This window comes from Monodelphis domestica, chromosome 8 (assembly GCF_027887165.1).
Source record: "Monodelphis domestica isolate mMonDom1 chromosome 8, mMonDom1.pri, whole genome shotgun sequence".
Lineage (NCBI taxonomy): Eukaryota > Metazoa > Chordata > Mammalia > Didelphimorphia > Didelphidae > Monodelphis > Monodelphis domestica.
In genome coordinates, this window is record NC_077234.1 from 227,894,654 (window position 1) to 227,903,909 (window position 9,256).

A 9,256-nucleotide genomic window follows, 5' to 3' on the forward strand; every position below is an offset into this window, starting at 1 on the left:
ACGGGACTAGAAACATCAAGCGAAATTGTATTCGTCAAGTGCGTCACATAGTAGGTGCTTAAGAGGATACTAAATGGACGTCATTCTCCCTTCACTCTCTCATTCTGCAGGGAAAGGGCTAAAGAAAAAATGGTACTTTTTTAATCGACCCTCTGTGAAACATGAACAAATGTTGATGTTGGAAGCAAAACATTCTTATCCATTTAAAAGGAATCTCTTCTTCCTTAGGTAGACTCTGCTTTTTTTTTCTGCCATTGCTAAAAAACGATGATGTCTTCTCAAAAAAAAAAATCACCACCAAACAATCCATTCTTAAAAAATGATTGGGTTGAAATTTAGACAAATAAACAAAAAACAATGAATAGACTATTCAGAAATTGGATCGAACTACAAAAAAAAGAATCTAGCCAACATGAGGGATAAAAAGAAAATGGGGGAGGGAAAAAGGCAAGAAGAAAGTGCCTTAACATCTCAGGGACACAGCAACTCAGAAACTCATTAATGTGTTTTTTTTTCCTTCTACTTTTTCATGAATTACTAGGAACGTCTCCTCTAAGCAGACACTGTGCTGTTCATGTTGCTGGATCCTTGAAGGCTCACTTATAAAACGGTCCACACATGAAGTCACCATAAAGGTAATCAACACGCCTCTCCCATTTTGGTCCTTTTCTTATTTGATGTTTATTTGAAAGATAACGTATTATAACAGAACGCTTGTCTTAACTCTTAAAATCCCAAAGTCACTTTCTTTGACAAGGTTTGTGGATTGCATCCCTTCCCAGGAATCTGGAAGGAATTAAGTAAATCATTATGAGTCATACAGTCAGTTCTCAATTATAAGTTGAGAGGTAGGTCAAGCCAAAAAAGTTAAACAAAACCAAATGACACCAAAATGATGCACACAAAATTCTGCTATTTGGAATGCTGGACTTGGCATTAGGAAGACCCAAGTTCAAATCTAGCCTCAGAAGGCAAGACACTTAACCTCCACCTCAGGTTCCTTAGCTGTAGAATGGGAGTAAGAGCTCTTAAGGTTGTTGTGATTGTAAAATCAGATATTTGTCAAGTGCCTTGCAAACTGTATACATAAATACTCATTATTGTGATGATTGTTTGATATTGGATCTTGTACTTGAGGTTGTTTGTTTTGATTTTTGATGCTTATAAGCCATATTTCTGATGACTCTACAATAAAATGATCTTACTCCATTATAGATGCATCACATTAATTTTGTGAATTGTAATTAACATTAATATAAATATTAAAGATAATATAATATAATATAATAATATAAATAATAAAGATAAATAATTTTGGTTAATCATCTGCATTCTGAATTGCCACACATTTTTAACTAGGTCTACAATGATTTATTAATAGATTCAAACTTAATACATTCCTATAAAAGTTTTAGATTACATTTGGCAGAATTTTGTGAGGTATCTAAGTATCCTCCTGTGAAAAATTAAATCTTTCCTATGTACTGAAAGAAGTAACAGGCAGGTCCCATTCTAGTTGTAAACACATAAAAATACATTTTTGTCAAGATACTTGGAGCCTAAAAGAAGTCTGGGAAAGCTGAAAATGAACCAGACAGAAAGCTGGGGTGGAATTTAATATTACATGGGCCCTTGTTTTCTGTTCCTTTCAGCTTGTTTTTTAGCAGAATTTATGACTGTGGGCTAACACTGAGAAATATTGGGCAGATTCTTGTTTATTTTGATTTTAATACATATTCTTCACCAAGCCACTTGCATCTTTAAAACATAGAAATTCTCAAGTCTAAAGCTGTGATTCATTTTTGGAAGTTCCTTCAGATTACTTTTGTAGTTAAATCAGAAATTAACATTAATATTATTTTTGATCTTCCAAGAATTAATTGAGGCAGACCATTTGACAGAAGTAGAGAGTGAAAATTTTCCAGATCTTTTATGTAAAGAAGGATTAGCTTGGGGGGTAGGGGATTGATACTTTTTCTTTTTATGTCATCTGTTTTCAGGAAATATTACTCCTTTCCCTCCCTTGTTTAAAAGGAAAAAAAAACAACACTGAAAATTAAGCAAAACCAAATGATATCAAGCTATGTGTACAACATTTCTCTTTCTATTGAAGAGTGGCCTGGAGCTAAAAAAAAGACCTCAGAAGTTCTCTGGTCCAACCCTAGTCATTTTACAGATGAGGAAACTGAGACCCAGGGAAGTTAAGTAATATAGCCATTGCCACATGCTTTCTAAGAAACAGAAGCCAGTTTTGAACCTATGAACTGTGACCACAAAGTACTTCATTATCTATTGAACTGAGGTTGGCCATTACAATTTTTTTTTTTAAAACTCTTACCTTCTATCTTGGAGTCAATACCGTGTATTGATTCCAAGGCAGAAAAGCAGTAAGGGCTAGGCAATGGGGGTTAAGTGACTTGCCCAGGGTCACACAGCTGGGAAGTTTTTGAGGCCAGATTTGAACCCAGGACCTCCCATCTCTAGGCCTGGTTCTCCATCCACTGAGCTATCCAGCTGCCCCCTGGCCATTACAATTTATATGAGAGATATTAGGAAATATTTACATTATATTCTTTTAAACATATTTTATTTTTTCCAATTAAAAGTAATAACAATTTTCAGTCTAAGCTTCCTGAAATTATAAGATCCAAATTATCTCCTTCCTGCCCTTCTCTCTCCCTTCCCAGATCTAGTAAACCATTGGATCACATAAGACCTACTTCCATGTTATACTCTTTTAAGGTATATAATATTATAAAGTAAAATAATAATCACCATTAATGAAAACAACCAGTGTTTAAATTTAACAAAAAAAACCCTATGTATTGTGGATGTTTTTCCTTATTATAAGAATAATTAATTTGGTATAGGAAGTCTTTATATTTGGAAATGTTTAATTAGATGGAAAGATATTGATTTAGGCAGATTAGTGGGGAGCAGTGGGCTGGACTAGTGATTTCACTGGTATGGGGAGTTTCTGACGAGAAAACTCTTCTCTTAAGAACCTTAGAGAGTTGCTTAGGACAGGGACTCTCAAAATCCAGCATGTGTCAGAGACAGGGCTTGAACATGGGTCATCTTGACTCCAAAGCTTATTTTCCGTCCAACAACCCAAGCCCATCCTAGATTTTCTTAAGATCAAAACCTCGTAGACTGATAAAAGATTTTTAGTAAAAAATAATTTCCAACTTATTTGTAAAATTGGAGCATGATCTTATACATCAAGAATAGTATAATGAATTATAAAGTAAAATACATTATATTTTATATAAAATAAAATGTCAAACCTCATAGATTGATAAAAGATTTTTAGTAAAAAATAATTTCCAACTTATTTGTAAAATTGAAGCATGATCTTATACATCAAGAATACTATAACAAATTATAAAGTAAAATACATTATATTTTATATATAATATAATATTTTATACAAAATAAAATGTCATTCTTACTGCCTTTTTAACTTTTGAATTTCCAACCTTGAATTCTGTAGACTTTAGGAATTTTCCCTGAAATATGCTCAAAATAGCAAATTTCATTACTTTTTAAATTTACCCCTCCATATTTTTCCTTTTTTCTTTAAGCCACTACCCCCGTGAGAAAAACAGTAGGTAAATTCCACCTAGATGATACTCTGACCTCTGATTTTCACCAAAGATAAAGCTGATAAAATTGCCCTAGAATAGTCCCTTTGCTTTCCTTGTAGCCAAATTGTGGGGAGCACAAGGACCATTTTTCCTGTATGACTGGCTTATTATTAGTTCTAGTAATTCACAAAGCAACATCTCCAGCGAGGGGAAAAATTGTCAAAAAATGAACAAACCCCAAAAACAAAACCTGTGTGCCAAGGCAGTCTATGCCTAATGACTTTCTGTAAATGCATTTCAAAAGAAAAGAAACATCTCCCTCATTTTTTGTTCCTACTTGACCTTTTCCCCTTGACCTTTGCTCTTCCCACGGTGACCCTTCCAAATGCTTTGGACATCCGACACAGAGACATCCAACACCTTCTGATATGAACATATCTGTAACCCCTGCATCCTGCTACCTGCAAGAGCTATGGTAGCCGCTCTGAACTGGCTGGTGCCGTATCATTTTACAGCTACGCCATTCCTGGCAGCTCATGTTTCATTAAACTGATAGCAATCTTTTTGCCCTTGCCCAAGAAGCAACCACTCTCCTCAGAGGGATGGCATTTGGTATCAGAATTTAGTCCTGAATCAACCAGCAGCCAGCATTTCTTTACGAAGATAAACGCAGTATTTATAAACTCCAAGAGACACTAACTACCAACTTATTTTGAATAATATGTCATATTTAATATTCCCACAGGTAAATATAATTACTCTAACACGATGTAAATATCTTCCAGAAGGATAGCATCTTTTAAAAACAGATTGATTGCTAAATAGAAAGAAATATGTAAGAATTATTCATTCAACAAAATTTGTTGTGTCCACATCAGGAGAGTGTGTTAGAATATGGGTTCTTGGCTGAGATAGAGAAATTATATAAATTGGCAAATGATCTCATCTTATTTGCTAGAATCGTTTTCCTTGAAAGAGGCAACATTTGTTTTTCTAATTTTTCAGTTTTTGTCAGCTGGTATGGCAAGCAGTCAGTTTTGCAACTTGTTAGCCATCCTAATAAAAAGATTGTGAGAGGAATAAGTTAAAGCAATTGGTTTAAATATGTTTTAGGATGATAGTGATTTCCATGATTTCTTCTGTCAGTCATTCTGTGATTATAAGATCTAGTCACACTTGAAATATTCAGATTTTTTTCTGTCAAAAGTAGAAGATTCACTTTCCCTAAAGATAAAAAAGTGCAGACATCAGTTTTTTTAGTATCTTCTTATTTTTAAAAGTGGTCACTTAAAAGAACTATAGAATATGATTGCATAACTCATGCAAATTATCTGTGGGTCAATTTGAGATTATCATCAGAATTGGTACTTAATTCCTTACTCTCAGACCCTTGAAACTAAGCGTCCATTTACTAATGATTGGGGAATATATTAATATAGTATACAACATAATCCAATCTCACAAGGGAACAACCTGTAACTTAAATACTCTTTCAGGCTGGATTAAATGCCACAAATTAGTAAGTGAAATCTAATGACAGTGCCCATTAAAGTTACACTACCTAAAATTAGACTCTCATTTCAAAGTAAACCACAACAGAGGTGGTGACACAGAATTTCCTTCTAGAATCTCAGATGTCAGTAGCTGATATTATTACCTGCCTCTGCATTCCCATTTGTGTAAGTTGTCATGGGCCAAGTCTTAAAATCTATACATGAAGATAGAGAGAAAACAATACACAGGTGCTAGCCAATCCCATGACAAAGAGATGGTTCTGAATAAAAAGGGTTTTTCCATCACCCGCAGGAAAAAGACTATGTTGATGTAGTTAGGACAAATTCTTCACAATAAATTATTCCGTATAAGTGGTTCTCTGGCCCATGAGTAGTCACTTTTTGTAATTAAGGTAATTGATGGCAAGCTTTTTGTACTGTACTTGGGGATAAAAACTGATGTCTCTGTAATTTTATTGTCCTGTCATTAAATAGCAATTACCCTCCAGTTCTCTTAACTCCTGCCCACCTCAAGTAACCCAGCCACCTAAAGAAGACCCACCTAAACTCCTCCAACCACTATTTCCCCTCCAAAAAATGTTTCTTTTTCTGAATGTTGAAACTGGAAAGAGGAGAAAGAGATGCTTGTGTTTATTCCCGTTATTACAATGTAATCTATTATGGTTCAGATCCATTTGAACTTTTAAATTCATTTCCTGGTACAAAACAGTACCCATTCTTTTTCATTCACATTGTTTTATTTTTCTTACTTCCTCAAACAGGCATTCTTGGCAGGCTTGGATTTTTATTTTATTTTACTTTTTATTTATTTGGTAAGTGTCAGGGGCAGGGGAGATACATTTTCTTACTAACCAAGGAGAGAGGCTGCTTCTACAAAGAATGAGCCCTCACAAAACTAATTCTCCATTAGGGAAACTATTAGATGTCCAAAAACAAGGGAGAGGTTTTGGAGAAATGGTGTCGATTCATTCAGAGAACAACAAAAGTTTTCTCTTCTCTTCTCTTCTCTTCTCTTCTCTTCTCTTCTCTTCTCTTCTCTTCTCTTCTCTTCTCTTCTCTTCTCTTCTCTTCTCTTCTCTTCTCTTCTCTTCTCTTCTCTTCTCTTCTCTTCTCTTCTCTTCTCTTCTCTTCTCTTCTCTTCTCTTCTCTTCTCTTTCTTCTCTTCTCTTCTCTTCTCTTCTCTTCTCTTCTTCTCTTCCATTCTGAGAAGGTGGAAAATATATACTATAAACTAGTCAGCAAGTTTGGGAAAAGATTATGCATCTTCTCTTCTCTTCTCTTCTCTTCTCTTCTCTTCTCTTCTCTTCTCTTCTCTTCTCTTCTCTTCTCTTCTCTTCTCTTCTCTTCTCTTCTCTCTCTTCTCTTCTCTTCTCTTCTCTTCTCTTCTTCTCTTCTCTTCTCTTTTCTCTTCATTCTGAGAAGGTGCAAAATATATAGTGTAAACTAGTCCAGCAAGTTTGGAAAAGGATTATGAATCTTCTCTTCTCTTCTCTTCTCTTCTCTTCTCTTCTCTTCTCTTCTCTTCTCTTCTCTTCTCTTCTCTTCTCTTCTCTTCTCTTCTCTTCTCTTCTCTTCTCTTCTCTTCTCTTCTCTTCTCTTCTCTTTTCTCTTCTCTTCTCTTCTCTCTCTCTTTTCTCTTCATTCTGAGAAGTTGCAAAATATATAGCGTAAACTAGTCCAGCAAGTTTGGGAAAAGATCATGCATCTTCTCTTCTCTCCTCTCCTCTCTTTTCTCTTCATTATGAGAAGGTGCTAAATATATAGCATAAACTAGTCCAACAAGTTTGGAAAAGGATTATGAAGTCTTGTCTTGCCTTCTCTTCTCTCTTCTCTTCTCTTCTCTTCTCTTCTCTTCTCTTCTCTTCTCTTCTCTTCTCTTCTCTTCTCTTCTCTTCTCTTCTCTTCTCTTCTCTTCTCTTCTCTTCTCTTCTCTTTTCCTCTTTTTTCCTCTCCTCTCCTCTCTTTTCTCTTCATTCTGAGAAGGTGCTAAATATATAGCGTAAACTAGTCCAGCAAGTTTGGAAAAGAATTATGCAAGCACTCTTCTCTTCACTTCACTTACCTATGAAGAGGACACACATCTGATACTTTGGTGGGCATCAATCCTCCACACCATTTGGGTCAATGGAAACATTGGAGAAGAGGTGGGACATTGTTGCCTTATTCCCTCCTCTTTGAATTTCCCAAACAGCTTTTCAGTTAGAAGCCACCTGGGGCTGAGGCCAGCAGGAGGTAGGGGATGTGGTCAAGACACAGCACCCAGTTGTGGTTACTCATTGTAGGCTTGGCAGATGTTCCTGGAGCCACAGGATTTAGAAAAAAGAACGTGGGAGTCCTTTTTCTCTTATGACTTCAAGCAAAGCTGGAACCCTAGAGTGGTGGTAGCTTCTACAGCTAGTATTTCATGATGTATTTAAAGATTTCCAGATTTTATGAACTATGGAAAAGTTAAGTTGTAGAGTGGTTTACTTTAATTATGAATCTTAAAACACACATGTGTATACAAATGCAGCAGTTCCACTCACATAAATGCTAGGTTTGGTCATGTTTATTTAGTAGTTAGGGGCGGGGACCATTATTTTCTGTATATTTGGCTTTCATTTCAGTTATGCTAAAGAATCAGAGGGCAAAATGAATGGAAGTTATAGCATAGATCATGTCGTATATTTAGAACTAGAAGAGAGCTTGGAGAGCCAACTAGTCCCATCCTCGCCTCATTTTACAGATGAGAAAACTGAGGGTCTGGTGGAAGCTAAGTGACTTGCCTGAAGTCACACACACAATTAAGCATCTACCTGAATTGAGACTTGGGTCCCCTGATGGCTAAGCGGTCTGTTTTGTCATCAACTATAGCCGACAGAAAATGTCCCACATTTTCATTGTTAGGAATCTTAAATTCAATATCATCTAGATAGGAGATATTTACGAAGCACTTATTCTGTGCCAAGCATTGGGCTAAGTTCTGACAAGCAAACATATTAATGTAGAAAGAAAACAATGCTTGATCAAAAGGAATTAGCTCATGACAACAAGAAATTGTGTCGTGATTAAGAGATGGGAATAATAATTGTGAATAATAATGATAACTAGCTATAGTGTCTACTGTGTGCCAGTCACTATCCTAAGCACTTCACACGTATAGTCCCCTTTGGTCCTCATATTAAATGTCTGTTATTTACTAGATTCTCATCAGAACAACAGCATCTCTTTAAAAGGTATCCAGGTAAAATAGGAAGAGTCAGAGATTTCAGATTTTTTAAATTTGATCCTGGAATAGAGGTGCTAGTCTTATCTTCTTTTACAGTTGGGGAAATTGAGGCAGACAGGTTAAATAATGCACAAAAGCACACAACTAGTAAATATCTGAGGCTAGATTTAAAATCCAGCCGTTCCAATTTCTGGCCAACCACATGGAAAATTAAAAATTTGATTAAGAAGGATTTTTTTGGTGGGAGGGACAGTTTTTTTTTTTTAATGATACTTCTGTCCGCTACTTAATAGATTCTCATCAGAACAACATGTGCCATCTCTTTGAGAGATATCCTGGTAAAATAGAAGGAGCCAGAGAGTTCAATTTTTTTTAAAAAAACCTGGATCCAAATCCCAAGCCTACTCCTTAATAATTGTGTGACTTTGAATAGGTCATTTCCCCCTTCATTAAGCCTCAACTTCCTCCTGTTTAAGATAAAAAAGGGATTGTACTGGATGCCATATTCAAAGCCATCATCTTCCTTATGAAGCTGCTAAGTGGTACAGTAGATAGAATGCCAGATCTAAAGTCAGGAGGACCTGAGTTTAAATCCAGCCTTAGCCATCCGCTGCATAACCCTTGCCTCTGCCTCAGTTTCCTCAATCGAGTAAAAATTTATGAAGCACTTAGCGTGTGCTGGACACTTAGCTAAGTGCAAGGGATGCAGAGAGAGGTGAGAGATGGTTCCTTCCCTCAGGGAGTTTGCAGTCTAATGTCAAAAGGGGATAAAAATAGCACCCACCTCCCAGAATTGTCCTGAGTAACAACCGAGACCCTCTTTGTAAAGTATTTTGAAAACCTTCAAGCACTCTCAAGGCTAGCTATTATTGTAGAGGTTAGAGTGCAAAGATTTCAGAGTACTTGAAAAGGACAATCCACAGTAGGAGGAATGTGGAAATATGTAT

General features: G+C 36.0%; 1 protein-coding gene across 6 annotated transcripts in view; it reads left to right on the forward strand.

Annotated features, from left to right (window-relative positions):
* TBL1X (transducin beta like 1 X-linked) overlaps positions 1-9,256 on the forward strand; it is a 364,349-nt gene that overhangs the window by 235,413 nt on the left and 119,680 nt on the right. For all 6 annotated transcript variants that reach the window (XM_056808017.1, XM_056808015.1, XM_056808018.1 and 3 more), the window contains one exon: positions 542-635. The gene's annotated coding sequence lies outside the window, so the exon portion shown is untranslated. The remainder of the gene's footprint in view (positions 1-541; positions 636-9,256) is intronic.